We start from the raw sequence: 23,025 nt of genomic DNA, 5'->3' as shown, positions 1-23,025 counted from the left end.
GAAAGACAAAGACCAAAGACCAAAGACCAAAGACAAAAGTCAAAAGACAAAGACCAAAGACCAAAGACGAAAGACGAAAGACGAAAGACAAAGACCAAGACCAAGACGAAAGACGAAACACGAAAGACAAAAACCAAGACCAAGACGAAAGACGAAAGATGAAAGACAAAGACCAAGACCAAGACGAAAGACAAAACACGAAAGACAAAGACCAAGACCAAGACGAAAGACGAAACACGAAAGACAAAGACCAAGACGAAAGACGAAATACGAAAGACCAAAGACAAAGACCAAAGACAAAGACCAAAGACAAAGACCAAGACAAGACGAAAGACAAAAGACAAAGACCAAAGGCAAAGACGAAAGACGAATGAAAAAAAACAAAAGACAAAGAACAAAGATGAAAGACCAAAGACCAAGACCAAGATGAAAGACCAAAGACAAAGACCAAAGACAAAGATCAAGACCAAGACGAAAGACGAAAGACGAAATACGAAAGGCAAAAGACAAAAGACAAAGACCAAAGACAAAGACAAAGACCAAGATCAAGACGAAAGACGAAAGACGAAAGACAAAGACCAAAGACCAAAGACCAAAGACAAAAGTCAAAAGACAAAGACCGAAGACCAAAGACGAAAGACGAAAGACAAAAGACAAAGACAAAAGACAAAAGACAAAAGACAAAGACCAAGACCAAGACCAAGACGAAAGACGAAAGACCAAGACCAAAGACCAAGACCAAGACGAAAGACAAAAGACGAAGACGAAAGACAAAAGACAAAAGACAAAGACCAAGACCAAGACCAAGACGAAAGACGAAAGACCAAGACCAAAGACCAAGACCAAGACCAAGACGAAAGACAAAAGACGAAGACGAAAGACAAAGACCAAGACCAAGACGAAAGACGAAAGACGAAAGACAAAGAGCAAGACCAAGACGAAAGACGAAAGACAAAGACCAAGACCAAGACGAAAGACGAAAGACGAAAGACAAAGAGCAAGACCAAGACCAAAGACGAAAGACAAAGACGAAAGATGAAAGACGAAAGACAAAGACCAAAGGCAAAGACGAAAGACGAAAGACAAAAGACAAAGACCAAAGACCAAAGACCAAGACCAAGACCAAAGACGAAAGACAAAAGACAAAGACCAAAGACCAAAGACCAAGACCAGGACGAAAGACGAAGAACAAAGACCAAGACCAAAGACCAAGACCAAGACGAAAGACGAAAGACAAAGACGAAAGACAAAGACGAAAGACAAAAGACAAAAGACAAAAGACAAAAGACAAAGACCAAAGACAAAGACCAAAGACCAAAGACCAAAGACCAAGACCAAGAACAAGACGAAAGACGAAGAACAAAGACCAAGACCAAAGACCAAGACCAAGACCAAGACCAAGACCAAGATGAAAGACGAAAGACGAAAGACAAAAGACAAAAGACAAAGACCAAAGACCAAAGACCAAGACCAAGATCAAGACCAAGACAAAAGACGAAAGACGAAAGACAAAAGACAAAGACCAAAAGACAAAGACCAAGATCAAGACCAAGACGAAAGACGAAAGACAAAAGACAAAAGACAAAAGACAAAAGACAAAAGACAAAGACCAAGACCAAGACCAAGACGAAAGACGAAAGACCAAGACCAAGACCAAGACGAAAGACGAAAGACGAAAGACAAAGACCAAAGACCAAAGACAAAGATCAAGACCAAGACGAAACACGAAAGACAAAAGACGAAAGACAAAAGACAAAAGACAAAAGACAAAGACCAAAGACAAAGACCAAGATCAAGACCAAGACGAAAGACGAAAGACAAAAGACAAAAGACAAAGACCAAGATCAAGACCAAGACGAAAGACGAAAGACAAAAGACAAAAGACAAAAGACAAAGACCAAAGACAAAGACCAAAGACAAAGACCAAGATCAAGACCAAGACCAAGACGAAAGACGATAGACAAAAGACAAAAGACAAAGACCAAAGACAAAGACCAAGATCAAGACGAAAGACAAAAGACGAAAGACAAAGACCAAAGACAAAAGACAAAGACCAAGATCAAGATCAAGATCAAGACCAAGACCAAGACGAAAGATGAAAGACCAAAGACAAAGACCAAGACGAAAGACGAAAGACAAAAGACAAAAGACAAAGACCAAAGACCAAGACGAAAGACAAAGACCAAAGACCAAGACCAAGACCAAGACGAAAGACGAAAGACAAAGACCAAGACCAAAGACGAAAGACGAAACACGAAAGACAAAGACCAAGACCAAGACGAAAGACGAAAGACGAAAGACAAAAGACAAAAGACAAAGACCAAAGACAAAGACCAAGATCAAGACCAAGACGAAAGACGAAAGACAAAAGACAAAAGACAAAGACCAAGATCAAGACCAAGACGAAAGACGAAAGACAAAAGACAAAAGACAAAAGACAAAGACCAAAGACAAAGACCAAAGACAAAGACCAAGATCAAGACCAAGACCAAGACGAAAGACGATAGACAAAAGACAAAAGACAAAGACCAAAGACAAAGACCAAGATCAAGACGAAAGACAAAAGACGAAAGACAAAGACCAAAGACAAAAGACAAAGACCAAGATCAAGATCAAGATCAAGACCAAGACCAAGACGAAAGATGAAAGACCAAAGACAAAGACCAAGACGAAAGACGAAAGACAAAAGACAAAAGACAAAGACCAAAGACCAAGACGAAAGACAAAAGACAAAGACCAAAGACAAAGACCAAGACCAAGACCAAGACGAAAGACGAAAGTCGAAAGACAAAAGACAAAGACCAAAGACAAAGACCAAGACCAAGACCAAGACGAAAGACGAAAGACGAAAGACAAAAGACAAAGACCAAAGACAAAGACCAAGACCAAGACGAAAGTCGAAAGACAAAAGACAAAGACCAAAGACAAAGACCAAGACCAAGACCAAGACGAAAGACGAAAGACGAAAGACAAAAGACAAAAGACAAAGAACAAAGACAAAGACCAAGACGAAAGACGAAAGACGAAAGACGAAAGACGAAAGACAAAGACCAAAGACAAAGACCAAGATCAAGACCAAGACCAAGACGAAAGACAAGACAAAAGACAAAATACAAAAGACCAAAGACAAAGACCAAAGACAAAGACCAAAGACAAAGACCAAGATCAAGACCAAGACCAAGACGAAAGACGAAAGACAAAAGACAAAGACCAAAGACAAAGACCAAAGACAAAGACCAAAGACAAAGACCAAGATCAAGACCAAGACCAAGACGAAAGACGAAAGACAAAAGACAAAAGACAAAAGACAAAGACCAAAGACAAAGACCAAAGACAAAGACCAAGATCAAGACCAAGACCAAGACGAAAGACGAAAGACAAAAGACAAAGACCAAAGACAAAGACCAAGATCAAGACCAAGACCAAGACGAAAGACGAAAGACAAAAGACAAAGACCAAAGACAAAGACCAAGATCAAGACCAAGACCAAGACGAAAGACGAAAGACGAAAGACAAAAGACAAAGACCAAAGACAAAGACCAAGATCAAGACCAAGACCAAGACGAAAGACGAAAGACAAAAGACAAAGACCAAAGACAAAGACCAAGATCAAGACCAAGACCAAGACGAAAGACGAAAGACGAAAGACAAAAGACAAAGACCAAAGACAAAGACCAAGATCAAGACCAAGACCAAGACGAAAGACGAAAGACGAAAGACGAAAGACAAAAGACAAAGACCAAAGACAAAGACCAAAGACAAAGACCAAGATCAAGACCAAGACCAAGACGAAAGACGAAAGACAAAAGACAAAGACCAAAGACAAAGACCAAGATCAAGACCAAGACCAAGACGAAAGACGAAAGACAAAAGACAAAGACCAAAGACAAAGACCAAGATCAAGACCAAGACCAAGACGAAAGACGAAAGACGAAAGACAAAAGACAAAGACCAAAGACAAAGACCAAGATCAAGACCAAGACCAAGACGAAAGACGAAAGACGAAAGACGAAAGACAAAAGACAAAGACCAAGATCAAGACCAAGACCAAGACCAAGACGAAAGACGAAAGACGAAAGACGAAAGACAAAGACCAAAGACAAAGACCAAGATCAAGATCAAGACCAAGACCAAGACAAAAGACAAAGACCAAAGACAAAGACCAAGATCAAGACCAAGACCAAGACGAAAGACGAAAGACGAAAGACGAAAGACGAAAGACAAAAGACAAAGACCAAAGACCAAGATCAAGACCAAGACCAAGACCAAGACGAAAGACGAAAGACGAAAGACGAAAGACAAAAGACAAAGACCAAAGACCAAGATCAAGACCAAGACCAAGACCAAGACGAAAGACGAAAGACGAAAGACGAAAGACGAAAGACAAAAGACAAAGACCAAAGACCAAGATCAAGACCAAGACCAAGACCAAGACGAAAGACAAAAGACAAAAGACAAAAGACAAAGACCAAAGACAAAGACCAAAGACAAAGACCAAGATCAAGACCAAGACCAAGACGAAAGACAAAAGACAAAAGACAAAAGACAAAAGACAAAGACCAAAGACAAAGACCAAAGACAAAGACCAAGATCAAGACCAAAGGTACCTTCACACGAAACGACATTATAACGATATCGCTAGCAATCCGTGACGTTGCAGCGTCCTCGCTAGCGATATCGTTTCGTTTGACACGCAGCAGCGATCAGGATCCTGCTGTGATGTCGCTGGTCGCTGAATAAAGTCCAGAACTTTATTTGGTCGTCCGATCGCTGTGTATCGTTGTGTTTGAAAGCAAAAGCAACGATACCAGCGATATTTTACACTGGTAACCAGGGTAAACATCGGGTTACTAAGCGCAGGGCCGCGCTTAGTTACCCGATGTTTACCCTGGTTACTAGCGTAAAATGTAAAAAAAACAAACAGCACATACTCACATTGCGTCCCCTGCAGTCTGCTTCCTCCTCTGACTCAGCGCCGCAAAGTGAAAGTGAAAGCAGCACAGCGGTGACGTCACCGCTCTGCTCTCACTGTACGGCGCTCAGTCAGTCAGGAAGTGGACGCAGGGGGACGTGAATGTAAGTATGTGCTGTTTGTTTTTTTTAGATTTTACGCTGGTAACCAGGGTAAACATCGGGTTACTAAGCGCGGCCCTGCGCTTAGTTACCCGATGTTTACCCTGGTTACCAGGGGACCTCGGCATAGTTGATCGCTGGAGAGCGGTCTGTGTGACAGCTCTCCAGCGACCAAACAGCGACGCTGCAGCGATCGACATCGTTGTCGCTATCGCTGCAGCGTCGCTTCGTGTGAAGGTACCTCAAGACCAAGACGAAAGACGAAAGACAAAGACCAAGACCAAGACCAAGACCAAGACGAAAGACGAAAGACAAAAGACAAAAGACAAAAGACAAAAGACAAAGACCAAAGACAAAGACCACGACCAAGACCAAGACGAAAGACGAAAGACGAAAGACAAAAGACAAAGACCAAAGACCAAGATCAAGACCAAGACCAAGACCAAGATGAAAGACGAAAGACGAAAGACAAAAGACAAAAGACAAAGACCAAAGACAAAGACCAAAGACAAAGACCAAGATCAAGACCAAGACCAAGACGAAAGACGAAAGACAAAAGACAAAGACCAAAGACAAAGACCAAGATCAAGACCAAGACCAAGACGAAAGACGAAAGACGAAAGACAAAAGACAAAGACCAAAGACAAAGACCAAGATCAAGACCAAGACCAAGACGAAAGACGAAAGACGAAAGACAAAAGACAAAGACCAAAGACAAAGACCAAGATCAAGACCAAGACCAAGACGAAAGACGAAAGACGAAAGACAAAAGACAAAGACCAAAGACAAAGACCAAGATCAAGACCAAGACGAAAGACGAAAGACGAAAGACAAAAGACAAAGACCAAAGACAAAGACCAAGACCAAGACCAAGACCAAGACGAAAGACGAAAGACGAAAGACGAAAGACGAAAGACAAAGACCAAAGACCAAGATCAAGACCAAGACCAAGACCAAGACGAAAGACAAAAGACAAAAGACAAAAGACAAAGACCAAAGACAAAGACCAAAGACAAAGACCAAGATCAAGACCAAGACCAAGACGAAAGACAAAAGACAAAAGACAAAAGACAAAGACCAAAGACAAAGACCAAAGACAAAGACCAAGATCAAGACCAAGACCAAGACGAAAAACGAAAGACAAAAGACAAAGACCAAAGACAAAGACCAAGATCAAGACCAAGACCAAGACCAAGACGAAAGACGAAAGACGAAAGACGAAAGACGAAAGACAAAAGACAAAGACCAAAGACCAAGATCAAGACCAAGACCAAGACCAAGACGAAAGACAAAAGACAAAGACCAAAGACAAAGACCAAAGACAAAGACCAAGACCAAGACCAAGACCAAGACGAAAGACAAAAGACAAAGACCAAAGACAAAGACCAAGATCAAGACCAAGACCAAGACGAAAGACGAAAGACGAAAGACAAAAGACAAAGACCAAAGACAAAGACCAAGATCAAGACCAAGACCAAGACGAAAGACGAAAGACGAAAGACAAAAGACAAAGACCAAAGACAAAGACCAAGATCAAGACCAAGACCAAGACGAAAGACAAAAGACAAAAGACAAAAGACAAAGACCAAAGACAAAGACCAAAGACAAAGACCAAGATCAAGACCAAGACCAAGACGAAAGACGAAAGACAAAAGACAAAGACCAAAGACAAAGACCAAAGACAAAGACCAAGATCAAGACCAAGACCAAGACGAAAGACGAAAAACGAAAGACGAAAGACAAAAGACAACGACAAAGACCAAGATCAAGACCAAGACCAAGACGAAAGATGAAAGACCAAAGACAAAGACCAAGATCAAGACCAAGACGAAAGACGAAAGACCAAGACCAAGACCAAGACCAAGACCAAGACGAAAGACGAAAGACAAAAGACAAAGACCAAAGACAAAGACCAAGATCAAGACCAAGACGAAAGACGAAAGACAAAAGACAAAGACCAAAGACCAAGATCAAGACCAAGACGAAAGACGAAAGACGAAAGACAAAAGACAAAAGACAACGACAAAGACCAAGATCAAGACGAAGACGAAGACGAAAGACGAAAGACGAAAGACGAAAGACAAAAGACAAAGACCAAAGACAAAGACCAAGATCAAGACCAAGACCAAGACGAAAGACGAAAGACAAAAGACAAAGACCAAAGACAAAGACCAAGATCAAGACCAAGACCAAGACGAAAGACGAAAGACAAAGACCAAAGACAAAGACCAAGATCAAGACCAAGACCAAGACGAAAGACGAAAGACAAAGACCAAAGACAAAGACCAAGATCAAGATCAAGACCAAGACCAAGACAAAAGACAAAGACCAAAGACAAAGACCAAGATCAAGACCAAGACCAAGACGAAAGACGAAAGACGAAAGACAAAAGACAAAGACCAAAGACAAAGACCAAGACCAAGACCAAGACCAAGACGAAAGACGAAAGACAAAAGACAAAGACCAAAGACAAAGACCAAGATCAAGACCAAGACCAAGACGAAAGACGAAAGACAAAAGACAAAGACCAAAGACAAAGACCAAGATCAAGACCAAGACCTGTTGTGAAATTGGATTTTGGGTTCCCCCGGTGGCCACTGGTGGAATTGAACTGGTGTGCATCATCCTCTCTGTTCACCTGTTTCCATCAGGATGTGGGAGTCGCTATTTAGCCTTGCTCCTCTGTCACTTCCATGCCGGTCAACATTGTAATCAGAAGCCTTTCTGTGCATGTTCCTGCTGCTAGACTACTCCCAGCTAAGTTGGACTTAGTCCTTGTTTGTTTTTGCATTATGTTCCAGTTCACAGCTGTAGTTTCGTTTCTGTGTCTGGAAAGCTCTTGTGATCTGAAATTGCCACTCTGTTGTTATGAGTTAATACTAGAGTCTTAAAGTAATTTCAGGATGGTATTTTGATAGGGTTTTCAGCTGACCATGAAAGTGCCCTTTCTGTCTTCCTGCTATCTAGTAAGCGGACCTCAATTTTGCTAAACCTATTTTCATACTACGTTTGTCATTTCATCTAAAATCACCGCCAATTTTTGTGGGGGCCTCTGTCTGCCTTTCGGGGAAATTTCTCTAGAGGTGAGCCAGGACTATATTTTCCTCTGCCAGGATTAGTTAGTCCTCCGGCCGGCGCTGGGCGTCTAGGGATAAAACGCAGGCTACGCTACCCGGCTACTGTTAGTTGTGCGGCAGGTTTAGTTCATGGTCAGTTTAGTTTCCATCCTTCCAAGAGCTAGTTCGTATGTTTGCTGGGCTATGTTCTCTTGCCATTGAGAACCATAACAGTTTGACCGGCCCGAAAGGGTTAAATTAATTGACAGAGAAAGGAGAGAAAAGAGAAGTCTGCTGAAGATTTTTTTTTTTTTTTTTTCCTCAGTTCTGAGTGTGCTTGTAATTGAATCTCTTGCAAGTCTGCCTATATTGCAGCCTTTCTCTCTCTCTCTCCTTCTAATCCTGGAATGGCTCTGTGTTCACCTGTTTAAAATGGATATTCAGAGTTTAGCTGCAGGTTTGAATAATCTCACCACGAAAGTTCAAAACTTACAAGATTTTGTTGTTCATGTTCCTATATCTGAACCTAGAATTCCTTTGCCTGAATTTTTCTCGGGGAATAGATCTTGCTTTCAAAATTTCAAAAATAATTGCAAGTTGTTTTTGTCCCTGAAATCTCGCTCTGCTGGAGATCCTGCTCAGCAGGTCAGGATTGTGATTTCTTTGCTCCGGGGCGACCCTCAGGATTGGGCTTTTGCATTGGCTCCAGGGGATCCTGCGTTGCTCAATGTGGATGCGTTTTTTCTGGCCTTGGGGTTGCTTTATGAGGAACCTCAGTTAGAACTTCAGGCGGAAAAGGCCTTGATGTCCCTATCTCAGGGGCAAGACGAAGCTGAAATATACTGCCAGAAATTCCGTAAATGGGCTGTGCTTACTCAGTGGAATGAGTGCGCCCTGGCGGCGAATTTCAGAGAGGGTCTCTCTGATGCCATTAAGGATGTTATGGTGGGGTTCCCTGTGCCTGCGGGTCTGAATGAGTCCATGACAATGGCTATCCAGATCGATAGGCGTCTGCGGGAGCGCAAACCTGTGCACCATTTGGCGGTGTCTACTGAGAAGACGCCAGAGAATATGCAATGTGATAGAATTCTGTCCAGAAGTGAACGGCAGAATTTTAGACGAAAAAATGGGTTGTGCTTCTATTGCGGTGATTCAACTCATGTTATATCAGCATGCTCTAAGCGTACTAAGAAGCTTGATAAGTCTGTTTCAATTGGCACTTTACAGTCTAAGTTTATTCTATCTGTGACCCTGATTTGTTCTTTATCATCTATTACCGCGGATGCCTATGTCGACTCTGGCGCCGCTTTGAGTCTTATGGATTGGTCCTTTGCCAAACGCTGGGGGTATGATTTGGAGCCTCTTGAAACTCCTATACCCCTGAAGGGGATTGACTCCACCCCATTGGCTAGCAATAAACCACAATACTGGACACAAGTAACTATGCGGATTAATCCGGATCACCAGGAGATTATTCGCTTTCTTGTGCTGTATAACCTACATGATGTGTTGGTGCTTGGATTGCCATGGCTGCAATCTCATAACCCAGTCCTTGACTGGAAAGCTATGTCTGTGTTAAGCTGGGGATGTAAGGGGACGCATGGGGACGTACCTGTGGTTTCCATTTCATCATCTATTCCCTCTGAGATTCCTGAATTCTTGACTGAATATCGTGACGTTTTTGAAGAACCTAAGCTTGGTTCATTACCTCCGCACCGGGAGTGCGATTGTGCCATAGATTTGATTCCGGGTAGTAAATACCCTAAGGGTCGTTTATTTAATCTGTCTGTGCCTGAACATGCTGCTATGCGAGAATATATAAAGGAGTCCTTGGAAAGGGGACATATTCGTCCTTCGTCATCTCCCTTAGGAGCCGGTTTTTTCTTTGTGGCTAAGAAAGATGGCTCTTTGAGGCCGTGCATTGATTATCGGCTTTTGAATAAAATCACGGTTAAATATCAATATCCGTTGCCACTGCTGACTGATTTGTTTGCTCGCATAAAGGGGGCCAAGTGGTTCTCTAAGATAGATCTTCGTGGGGCGTATAATTTGGTGCGAATTAAGCAGGGGGATGAGTGGAAAACCGCATTTAATACGCCCGAGGGCCACTTTGAGTATTTGGTGATGCCTTTTGGTCTTTCAAATGCCCCTTCAGTCTTTCAGTCCTTTATGCATGACATTTTCCGTGATTATTTGGATAAATTTATGATTGTGTATCTGGATGATATTTTGATTTTTTCGGATGACTGGGACTCTCATGTCCAGCAGGTCAGGAGGGTTTTTCAGGTTTTGCGGTCTAATTCCTTGTGTGTGAAGGGTTCTAAGTGCGTTTTTGGGGTTCAAAAGATTTCCTTTTTGGGATATATTTTTTCCCCCTCTTCCATCGAGATGGATCCTGTCAAGGTTCAGGCTATTTGTGATTGGACGCAACCCTTTTCTCTTAAGAGTCTTCAGAAATTTTTGGGCTTTGCTAACTTTTATCGTCGATTTATTGCTGGTTTTTCTGATGTTGTTAAACCATTGACTGATTTGACTAAGAAGGGTGCTGATGTTGCTGATTGGTCCCCTGCTGCTGTGGAGGCCTTTCGGGAGCTTAAGCGCCGCTTTTCTTCCGCCCCTGTGTTGCGTCAGCCTGATGTTGCTCTTCCTTTTCAGGTTGAGGTCGACGCTTCTGAAATCGGAGCTGGGGCGGTTTTGTCGCAGAGAAGTTCTGATTGCTCCGTGATGAGACCTTGTGCCTTTTTCTCGCGTAAATTTTCGCCCGCCGAGCGGAATTATGATGTTGGGAATCGGGAGCTTTTGGCCATGAAGTGGGCTTTTGAGGAGTGGCGTCATTGGCTTGAGGGGGCTAGACATCAGGTGGTGGTATTGACTGACCACAAAAATCTAATTTATCTTGAGTCCGCCAGACGCCTGAATCCTAGACAGGCGCGCTGGTCGTTGTTTTTCTCTCGGTTTAATTTTGTGGTGTCCTACCTGCCGGGTTCTAAGAATGTTAAGGCGGATGCCCTTTCTAGGAGTTTTGAGCCTGACTCCCCTGGTAATTCTGAACCTACAGGTATCCTTAAGGATGGAGTGATATTGTCTGCCGTTTCTCCAGACCTGCGGCGGGCCTTGCAGGAGTTTCAGGCGGATAGACCTGATCGTTGCCCACCTGGTAGACTGTTTGTTCCTGATGATTGGACCAGTAAAGTCATTTCTGAGGTTCATTCTTCTGCGTTGGCAGGTCATCCTGGAATCTTTGGTACCAGGGATTTGGTGGCAAGGTCCTTCTGGTGGCCTTCCCTGTCTCGAGATGTGCGAGGCTTCGTGCAGTCTTGTGACGTTTGTGCTCGGGCCAAGCCTTGTTGTTCTCGGGCTAGTGGATTGTTGTTGCCCTTGCCTATCCCGAAGAGGCCCTGGATGCACATCTCGATGGATTTTATTTCGGATCTTCCTGTTTCTCAGAAGATGTCTGTCATCTGGGTGGTGTGTGATCGTTTCTCTAAGATGGTCCATTTGGTTCCCCTGCCTAAGTTGCCTTCTTCTTCCGAGTTGGTTCCTCTGTTTTTTCAAAATGTGGTCCGTTTGCATGGTATTCCGGAGAATATCGTTTCTGACAGAGGTACCCAATTCGTGTCTAGATTTTGGCGAGCATTCTGTGCTAGGATGGGCATAGATTTGTCTTTCTCGTCTGCTTTCCATCCTCAGACTAATGGCCAGACCGAGCGGACGAATCAGACTTTGGAGACATATTTGAGGTGTTTTGTGTCTGCAGATCAGGATGATTGGGTTGCTTTTTTGCCTTTAGCGGAGTTTGCCCTCAATAATCGGGCCAGTTCTGCCACCTTGGTGTCTCCCTTTTTCTGTAATTCGGGGTTTCATCCTCGATTTTCTTCTGGTCAGGTGGAATCTTCGGATTGTCCTGGAGTGGATGCTGTGGTGGAGAGGTTGCATCAGATTTGGGGGCAGGTAGTGGACAATTTGAAGTTGTCCCAGGAGAAGACTCAGCTTTTTACCAACCGCCGGCGTCGGGTTGGTCCTCGGCTTTGTGTTGGGGACTTGGTGTGGTTGTCTTCTCGTTTTGTCCCTATGAGGGTTTCTTCTCCCAAGTTTAAGCCTCGGTTCATCGGCCCGTACAAGATATTGGAGATTCTTAACCCTGTGTCCTTCCGTTTGGACCTCCCTGCATCTTTTTCTATTCATAATGTTTTTCATTGGTCATTATTGCGCAGGTATGAGGTACCGGTTGTGCCTTCCGTTGAGCCTCCTGCTCCGGTGTTGGTTGAGGGCGAGTTGGAGTACGTTGTGGAAAAAATCTTGGACTCCCGTGTTTCCAGACGGAAACTCCAGTATCTGGTCAAATGGAAGGGATACGGTCAGGAGGATAATTCTTGGGTGACTGCCTCTGATGTTCATGCCTCCGATTTGGTCCGTGCCTTTCATAGGGCTCATCCTGATCGCCCTGGTGGTTCTGGTGAGGGTTCGGTGCCCCCTCCTTGAGGGGGGGGTACTGTTGTGAAATTGGATTTTGGGCTCCCCCGGTGGCCACTGGTGGAATTGAACTGGTGTGCATCATCCTCTCTGTTCACCTGTTTCAATCAGGATGTGGGAGTCGCTATTTAGCCTTGCTCCTCTGTCACTTCCATGCCGGTCAACATTGTAATCAGAAGCCTTTCTGTGCATGTTCCTGCTGCTAGACTACTCCCAGCTAAGTTGGACTTAGTCCTTGTTTGTTTTTGCATTTTGTTCCAGTTCACAGCTGTAGTTTCGTTTCTGTGTCTGGAAAGCTCTTGTGATCTGAAATTGCCACTCTGTTGTTATGAGTTAATACTAGAGTCTTAAAGTAATTTCAGGATGGTATTTTGATAGGGTTTTCAGCTGACCATGAAAGTGCCCTTTCTGTCTTCCTGCTATCTAGTAAGCGGACCTCAATTTTGCTAAACCTATTTTCATACTACGTTTGTCATTTCATCTAAAATCACCGCCAATATTTGTGGGGGCCTCTGTCTGCCTTTCGGGGAAATTTCTCTAGAGGTGAGCCAGGACTATATTTTCCTCTGCCAGGATTAGTTAGTCCTCCGGCCGGCGCTGGGCGTCTAGGGATAAAACGCAGGCTACGCTACCCGGCTACTGTTAGTTGTGCGGCAGGTTTAGTTCATGGTCAGTTTAGTTTCCATCCTTCCAAGAGCTAGTTCGTATGTTTGCTGGGCTATGTTCTCTTGCCATTGAGAACCATAACAAAGACCAAGACGAAAGACGAAAGACGAAAGACAAAAGACAAAGACCAAAGACAAAGACCAAGATCAAGACCAAGACGAAAGACGAAAGACAAAAGACAAAGACCAAAGACCAAGATCAAGACCAAGACGAAAGACGAAAGACGAAAGACGAAAGACAACGACAAAGACCAAGATCAAGACCAAGACCAAGACGAAAGACGAAAGACGAAAGACGAAAGACAAAAGACAAAGACCAAAGACAAAGACCAAGATCAAGACCAAGACCAAGACCAAGACGAAAGACAAAAGACAAAAGACAAAGACCAAAGACAAAGACCAAGATCAAGACCAAGACCAAGACGAAAGACGAAAGACAAAAGACAAAGACCAAAGACAAAGACCAAGATCAAGACCAAGACCAAGACGAAAGACGAAAGACGAAAGACAAAAGACAAAGACCAAAGACAAAGACCAAGATCAAGACCAAGACCAAGACGAAAGACGAAAGACGAAAGACAAAAGACAAAGACCAAAGACCAAGATCAAGACCAAGACCAAGACCAAGATGAAAGACGAAAGACGAAAGACAAAAGACAAAAGACAAAAGACAAAGACCAAAGACAAAGACCAAAGACAAAGACCAAGATCAAGACCAAGACCAAGACGAAAGACGAAAGACAAAAGACAAAGACCAAAGACAAAGACCAAGATCAAGACCAAGACCAAGACGAAAGACGAAAGACAAAGACCAAAGACAAAGACCAAGATCAAGATCAAGACCAAGACGAAAGACAAAGACCAAAGACAAAGACCAAGATCAAGACCAAGACCAAGACGAAAGACGAAAGACAAAAGACAAAGACCAAAGACAAAGACCAAGATCAAGACCAAGACCAAGACGAAAGACGAAAGACGAAAGACAAAAGACAAAGACCAAAGACAAAGACCAAGATCAAGACCAAGACCAAGACGAAAGACGAAAGACGAAAGACAAAAGACAAAGACCAAAGACCAAGATCAAGACCAAGACGAAAGACGAAAGACGAAAGACGAAAGACAAAAGACAACGACAAAGACCAAGATCAAGACCAAGACCAAGACGAAAGACGAAAGACGAAAGACAAAAGACAAAGACCAAGACCAAGATCAAGACCAAGACCAAGACCAAGACGAAAGACGAAAGACAAAGACCAAAGACAAAGACCAAGATCAAGATCAAGACCAAGACCAAGACGAAAGACAAAGACCAAAGACAAAGACCAAGATCAAGACCAAGACGAAAGACGAAAGACGAAAGACAAAAGACAAAGACCAAAGACCAAGATCAAGACCAAGACGAAAGACGAAAGACGAAAGACGAAAGACAAAAGACAACGACAAAGACCAAGATCAAGACCAAGACCAAGACGAAAGACGAAAGACGAAAGACAAAAGACAAAGACCAAAGACAAAGACCAAGATCAAGACCAAGACCAAGACCAAGACGAAAGACGAAAGACAAAGACCAAAGACAAAGACCAAGATCAAGATCAAGACCAAGACCAAGACGAAAGACAAAGACCAAAGACAAAGACCAAGATCAAGACCAAGACCAAGACGAAAGACGAAAGACGAAAGACAAAAGACAAAGACCAAAGACAAAGACCAAGATCAAGACCAAGACCAAGACGAAAGACGAAAGACGAAAGACAAAAGACAAAGACCAAAGACCAAGATCAAGACCAAGACGAAAGACGAAAGACGAAAGACGAAAGACAAAAGACAACGACAAAGACCAAGATCAAGACCAAGACCAAGACGAAAGACGAAAGACGAAAGACAAAAGACAAAGACCAAAGACAAAGACCAAGATCAAGACCAAGACCAAGACCAAGACGAAAGACGAAAGACAAAGACCAAAGACAAAGACCAAGATCAAGATCAAGACCAAGACCAAGACGAAAGACAAAGACCAAAGACAAAGACCAAGATCAAGACCAAGACCAAGACGAAAGACGAAAGACAAAAGACAAAGACCAAAGACAAAGACCAAGATCAAGACCAAGACCAAGACGAAAGACGAAAGACAAAGACCAAAGACCAAGATCAAGACCAAGACGAAAGACGAAAGACGAAAGACGAAAGACAAAAGACAACGACAAAGACCAAGATCAAGACCAAGACCAAGACGAAAGACGAAAGACAAAAGACAAAGACCAAAGACAAAGACCAAGATCAAGACCAAGACCAAGACGAAAGACGAAAGACGAAAGACAAAGACCAAAGACAAAGACCAAGACCAAGATCAAGACCAAGACCAAGACGAAAGACAAAGACCAAAGACAAAGACCAAGATCAAGACCAAGACCAAGACGAAAGACGAAAGACAAAAGACAAAGACCAAAGACAAAGACCAAGATCAAGACCAAGACCAAGACGAAAGACGAAAGACAAAGACCAAAGACCAAAGACCAAGACCAAGATCAAGACCAAGACCAAGACGAAAGACAAAGACCAAAGACAAAGACCAAGATCAAGACCAAGACCAAGACGAAAGACGAAAGACAAAAGACAAAGACCAAAGACAAAGACCAAGATCAAGACCAAGACCAAGACGAAAGACGAAAGACAAAGACCAAAGACCAAAGACCAAGATCAAGATCAAGACCAAGACCAAGACGAAAGACAAAGACCAAAGACAAAGACCAAGATCAAGACCAAGACCAAGACGAAAGACGAAAGACAAAAGACAAAGACCAAAGACAAAGACAAAGACCAAGATCAAGACCAAGACCAAGACGAAAGACGAAAGACGAAAGACAAAAGACAAAGACCAAAAACAAAGACCAAGATCAAGACCAAGACGAAAGACGAAAGACAAAAGACAAAGACCAAAGACCAAGATCAAGACCAAGACAAAAGACGAAAGACGAAAGACGAAAGACGAAAGACAAAAGACAACGACAAAGACCAAGATCAAGACCAAGACGAAGACGAAAGACGAAAGACGAAAGACAAAAGACAAAGACCAAAGACCAAGATCAAGACCAAGACCAAGACGAAAGACGAAAGACGAAAGACAAAAGACAAAGACCAAAGACAAAGACCAAGATCAAGACCAAGACCAAGACGAAAGACAAAAGACAAAGACCAAAGACAAAGACCAAGATCAAGACCAAGACCAAGACGAAAGACGAAAGACAAAAGACAAAGACCAAAGACCAAGACCAAGACCAAGATCAAGACCAAGACCAAGACCAAGACGAAAGACAAAGACCAAAGACAAAGACCAAGATCAAGACCAAGACCAAGACCAAGACGAAAGACGAAAGACAAAAGACAAAGACCAAAGACAAAGACCAAAGACAAAGACCAAGACCAAGACCAAGACCAAGACGAAAGACGAAAGACGAAAGACGAAAGACAAAGACCAAGATCAAGACAAAAGACGAAAGACGAAAGACGAAAGACAAAGACCAAAGACAAAGACCAAGATCAAGACCAAGACCAAGACGAAAGACGAAAGACAAAAGACAAAGACAAAGACCAAAGACAAAGACCAAGATCAAGACCAAGACCAAGACGAAAGACGAAAGACAAAGACGAAGATCAAGACCAAGACCAAGACGAAAGACGAAAGGCAAAAGACGAAAGACGAAAGACAAAAGACAAAGACCAAAGACAAAGACCAAGATCAAGACCAAGACCAAGACGAAAGACGAAAGACAAAAGACAAAAGACCAAAGACAAAGACCAAAGACCAAGACCCAGACCCAGACGAAAGACGAAAGACAAAAGACCAAAGACAAAGACCAAAGACCAAGACCCAGACGAAAGACGAAAGACAAAAGACCAAAGACAAAGACCAAAGACCAAGACCCAGACCCAGACGAAAGACGAAAGACGAAAGACGAAAGACAAAAGACAAAGACCAAAGACAAAGACCAAGATCAAGACCAAGACCAAGACGAAAGACGAAAGACGAAAGACGAAAGACGAAAGACAAAGACCAAAGACAAAGACCAAGACCAAGACCAAGACCAAGACGAAAGACGAAAGACGAAAGACGAAAGACGAAAGACAAAAGACCAAAGACAAAGACCAAAGACCAAGACCCAGACCAAGACGAAAGACGAAAGACGAAAGACGAAAGACAAAAGACAAAGACCAAAGACAAAGACCAAGATCAAGACGAAAGACGAAAGACGAAAGACGAAAGACGAAAGACAAAAGACAAAAGACAAAGACCAAGACCAAGACCAAGACCCAGACCAAGACGAAAGACGAAAGACGAAAGACGAAAGACAAAAGACAAAGACCAAAGACAAAGACCAAGATCAAGACGAAAGACGAAAGACGAAAGACAAAGACCAAAGACAAAGACCAAGATCAAGACCAAGACCAAGACGAAAGACGAAAGACGAAAGACGAAAGACGAAAGACAAAAGACCAAAGACAAAGACCAAAGACCCAGACCCAGACCAAGACGAAAGACGAAAGACGAAAGACGAAAGACGAAAGACCAAAGACAAAGACCAAAGACCAAGACCCAGACCCAGACCAAGACGAAAGACGAAAGACAAAAGACGAAAGACAAAAGACAAAGACCAAAGACAAAGACCAAGATCAAGACGAAAGACGAAAGACAAAGACCAAAGACAAAGACCAAGACGAAAGACTTAAGGTACCTTCACATTAAGCGACGCTGCAGCGGTAGCGACAACGATGCCGATCGCTGCAGCGTCGCTGTTTGATCGCTGGAGAGCTGTCACACAGACCGCTCTCCAGCGACCAACGATGCCGAGGTCCCCGGGTAACCAGGGTAAACATCGGGTTACTAAGCGCAGGGCCGAGCGGTGATGTGTTGTGATTCGGTTATTGGGCTCCCCGGGTGGTCACTTGTGGTACTGGTGTCTTGTGAGCTTTGCTTTTTCAGTTCACCTGTTTCTATCAGGATGTGGGAGTTCCTATTTAGCCTTGCTCCTCAGTCATTCTAGTGCCGGCCATCAATGTAACCAGAGTCATTCTGTTGCATGTTCCTGCTCCCAGTCTGCTGATCAGCTAAGTTGGACTATTCTGTCCTAGTCTATTTTTGTATGTTTTGTCCAGTTTGCAGTTATGTGATTCTCTGCAGCTGGAAGCTCTTGTGGGCTGAAATTACCACTCCGGTGTCATGAGTTGGCACATGAGTTTAAGGTAATTTCAGGATGGTATTTGATAGGGTTTTGTAGCTGACCGCGAAGTCCACTATTGTATCTTTCTGCTATCTAGTTAGTGGGCCTCGCTGTGCTAAATCTGCTTTCATACTACGTGTGTCTTTTCATCTGAACTCACCGTTATTATATGTGGGGGGCTACTATCTCCTGTGGGGACTTTCTCTGGAGGCAAGCCAGGACTGTGTTTCTTCTATCAGGGGTAGTTAGTTCTCCGGCTGGTGCGAGACGTCTAGCGAAAACGTAGGTACATTCCCTGGCTACTATTAGTTGTGTGTATAGGTTTAGCATCGCGGTCAGCTCTAGTTTCCATCACCCGAGAGCTTGTCCGTTTTTCTATGCTCCTGATGTTCCCCTGCCATTGGGAACCATAACAGTATGGCCGGCCCACATGTTTAATCTATGGGCTGAAGCAGGAGAGAAAGGGAACTGTGTGGAATTTTTTTTTTTTTTCTCTCCTCTGAAGTTGCATTCCAGCTCTAATTGCAGTCTCCTGCTTTCCTCTCCTCTTAACCCCTGAATGGCTCAGACTTTATCTGTTGAAATATGGATCTCCAGAGTCTGGCTACAAATTTGAATAATCTTGCTGCTAAAGTTCAGAATATACAAGATTTTGTTATACATGCTCCTCGGTCTGAACCTAAAATTCCTATACCAGAGTTTTTTTCTGGAGATCGATCTTGTTTTCTGAATTTTAAATACAATTGTAAATTGTTCCTTTCTCTGAGACCTCACTCTGCTGGAGATCCTGCCCAGCAGGTTAAGATTGTTATTTCATTACTGCGGGATGACCCTCAAAATTGGGCATTTTCATTGGCACCAGGGGATCCTGCGTTGCTCAATGTGGATGCTTTTTTCTGGCCTTAGGGTTGCTTTATGAGGAACCTAATATAGAGATACAGGCTGAAAAAGCCTTGATAGCCCTCTCTCAGGGGCAAGATGAAGCCGAAATATATTGCCAAAAATTTTGAAAGTGGTCTGTGCTTACTCAGTGGAATGAGTGCGCTCTGGCGGCAAGTTTCAGAGAAGGTCTCTCTGATGCCGTAAAAGACGTCATGGTGGGGTTTCCTGCGCCTACGGGTCTGAATGAGTCCATGACAATGGCTATTCAGATTGATCGGCGTTTACGGGAACGCAAACCTGTGCACCATTTGGCGGTGTCTTCTGAGAAGGCACCAGAGAGTATGCAATGTGATAGTTTTCTGTCCAGAAGCGAACGACAGAATTATAGGCGCAAAGATGGGTTGTGCTTCTATTGTGGGGATTCAACTCATGTTATATCAGCATGCTCTAAACGAACAAAGAAAGTTGATAAATCCTCTGCTATTGGCACTTTGCAGTCCAAGTTTATCTTATCTGTGACTTTAATTTGTTCGTTATCTTCTATTGTCGCGGATGCTTATGTGGATTCCGGCGCCTCTTTGAGTCTTATGGATTGGTCCTTTGCCAGGCGCTGTGGGTTTGATCTAGAGCCTCTGGAAGTCCCTATACCTTTAAAGGGTATTGATTCTACACCATTGGCTAGTAATAAACCACAATACTGGACACAAGTGACTATGCGTATGACTCCAGACCATCAGGAGGTGATTCGCTTCCTTGTGTTGTTTAATCTACATGATGTATTAGTGCTGGGATTGCCATGGTTGCAAACTCATAACCCAGTCCTTGACTGGAAAACAATGTCTGTACTAAGCTGGGGATGTCAGGGAAATCATGGGGACGCACCTTTGGTTTCCATTGCTTCATCTATTTCCTCTGAGATCCCGGCTTTTTTGTCTGATTATCGTGATGTTTTTGAGGAGTCTACTCTTAATTCTCTTCCCCCTCACAGAGATTGCGATTGCGCCATAGATTTGATTCCTGGCAGTAAATTTCCTAAGGGTCGTCTATTCAATCTGTCTGTACCTGAACATGCTGCTATGCGAGAGTATATTAAGGAGTCCTTGGAAAAGGGACATATTCGTCCTTCTTCGTCTCCTTTAGGAGCAGGGTTCTTTTTCGTAGCCAAAAGAGATGGTTCTTTGAGACCTTGTATTGATTATAGACTCTTAAATAAGATCACAGTCAAATATCAGTATCCTTTGCCATTGCTGACAGATTTATTTGCTCGCATTAAGGGAGCCAAGTGGTTCTCTAAGATTGATCTTCGCGGTGCGTACAATTTGGTGCGAATTAAGCAGGGGGATGAGTGGAAAACCGCATTTAATACGCCCGAGGGTCATTTTGAGTATTTGGTAATGCCTTTTGGTCTGTCAAATGCCCCTTCGGTCTTTCAGTCCTTTATGCACAATATTTTCCGTGAATATCTGGATAAATTTATGATTGTGTATTTGGATGATATTTTGATTTTTTCGGATGACTGGGAGTCTCATGTTCAACAGGTTAGGAAGGTTTTTCAGGTTTTACGTACCAATTCTCTGTTTGTAAAGGGTTCAAAGTGTGTTTTTGGGGTTCAGAAGATTTCTTTTCTGGGGTACATTTTTTCCCCTTCTTCTATTGAGATGGATCCTGTTAAGGTTCGGGCTATTTGTGACTGGACGCAACCGACTTCTCTTAAGAGCCTTCAGAAATTTTTGGGCTTTGCTAATTTTTATCGTCGATTCATAACTGGTTTTTCTAGCGTTGTCAAGCCTTTGACTGATTTGACTAAAAGAGGTGCTGATGTTACCGATTGGTCTCCTGCTGCTGTGGAGGCCTTTCGGGAGCTTAAGCGCCGCTTTTCTTCTGCCCCTGTGTTTCGCCAGCCTGATGTTTCACTTCCTTTTCAGGTGGAAGTTGATGCTTCCGAGATCGGAGCGGGGGCGGTTTTGTCACAGAAAAGTTCAGATTGTTCAGTGATGAGACCTTGTGCGTTCTTTTCTCGAAAATTTTCGCCCGCCGAGCGAAACTATGATGTTGGTAATCGGGAGCTTTTGGCGATGAAGTGGGCATTCGAGGAGTGGCGTCATTGGCTTGAGGGTGCTAGACATCAGGTGGTGGTATTGACTGATCACAAGAATTTGATTTATCTTGAGTCGGCCAGACGTCTGAATCCTAGACAGGCGCGCTGGTCGTTGTTTTTCTCCCGGTTTAATTTTGTGGTCTCATATTTGCCAGGTTCTAAAAATGTGAAGGCGGATGCCCTTTCTAGGAGTTTTGAACCTGATTCCCCTGGTGATTCTAAACCTACGGGTATCCTTAAGGATGGGGTGATATTGTCTGCTGTCTCCCCAGACCTGCGACGTGCTTTACAAAAGTTTCAGGCGGATCGGCCTGATCGTTGTCCGCCTGGTAGATTGTTTGTGCCAGATGAGTGGACCAGTAGAGTCATCTCGGAGGTTCATTCTTCTGCGTTGGCAGGTCATCCGGGAATTTTTGGTACCAGAGATTTGGTGGCTAGGTCCTTCTGGTGGCCTTCCCTGTCTCGGGACGTGCGTACTTTTGTGCAGTCTTGTGATGTTTGTGCTCGGGCCAAGCCTTGTTGTTCTCGGGCTAGTGGTTTGTTGTTGTCCTTGCCTGTTCCGAAGAGGCCTTGGACACACATCTCTATGGATTTTATTTCTGATCTCCCTGTTTCTCAGAAAATGTCTGTCATCTGGGTGGTGTGTGACCGTTTTTCTAAGATGGTTCATTTGGTGCCCTTGCCCAAGTTGCCTTCCTCATCTGAGTTGGTGCCCCTGTTTTTTCAGAATGTGGTTCGGTTGCATGGTATCCCAGAGAATATAGTTTCCGACAGGGGATCCCAGTTTGTGTCCAGATTTTGGCGGGCGTTTTGTGCCAGGATGGGCATTGATTTGTCTTTTTCGTCTGCATTTCATCCCCAGACGAATGGCCAGACGGAGCGTACTAATCAGACCTTGGAGACTTATTTGAGGTGTTTTGTGTCTGCTGATCAGGATGACTGGGTCACCTTTTTGCCGTTGGCAGAATTTGCCCTTAATAATCGGGCCAGTTCTGCCACTTTGGTTTCCCCTTTCTTTTGCAATTCGGGGTTCCATCCTCGTTTTTCATCTGGTCAGGTGGAATCTTCGGATTGTCCTGGAGTGGATACTATGGTGGATAGGTTGCATCGTATTTGGGGTCAGGTGGTGGACAATTTAAAGTTGTCCCAGGAGAGGACTCAACGTTTTGCTAATCGCCATCGTCGTGTTGGTCCTCGTCTTCGTGTTGGGGACTTGGTGTGGTTGTCTTCCCGTTTTGTCCCTATGAGGGTCTCTTCTCCTAAGTTTAAGCCTCGGTTCATCGGTCCTTATAGGATTTTGGAAATTCTTAACCCTGTGTCTTTTCGTTTGGACCTCCCAGCATCCTTTGCTATCCATAATGTTTTCCATCGGTCATTATTGCGGAGGTATGAGGTACCAGTTGTGCCTTCTGTTGAGCCTCCTGCTCCTGTGCTGGTTGAGGGTGAATTGGAGTACGTGGTGGAGAAAATCTTGGACTCCCGTGTTTCCAGACGGAGACTTCAATATCTGGTTAAGTGGAAGGGCTACGGTCAAGAGGATAATTCTTGGGTTACAGCTTCTG

Source organism: Ranitomeya variabilis, chromosome 3 (genome assembly GCF_051348905.1).
Source record: "Ranitomeya variabilis isolate aRanVar5 chromosome 3, aRanVar5.hap1, whole genome shotgun sequence".
NCBI classification, from domain to species: domain Eukaryota; kingdom Metazoa; phylum Chordata; class Amphibia; order Anura; family Dendrobatidae; genus Ranitomeya; species Ranitomeya variabilis.
The sequence above is the reverse complement of the archived record's forward strand: the minus strand, read 5'-3'. Positions refer to the sequence as shown.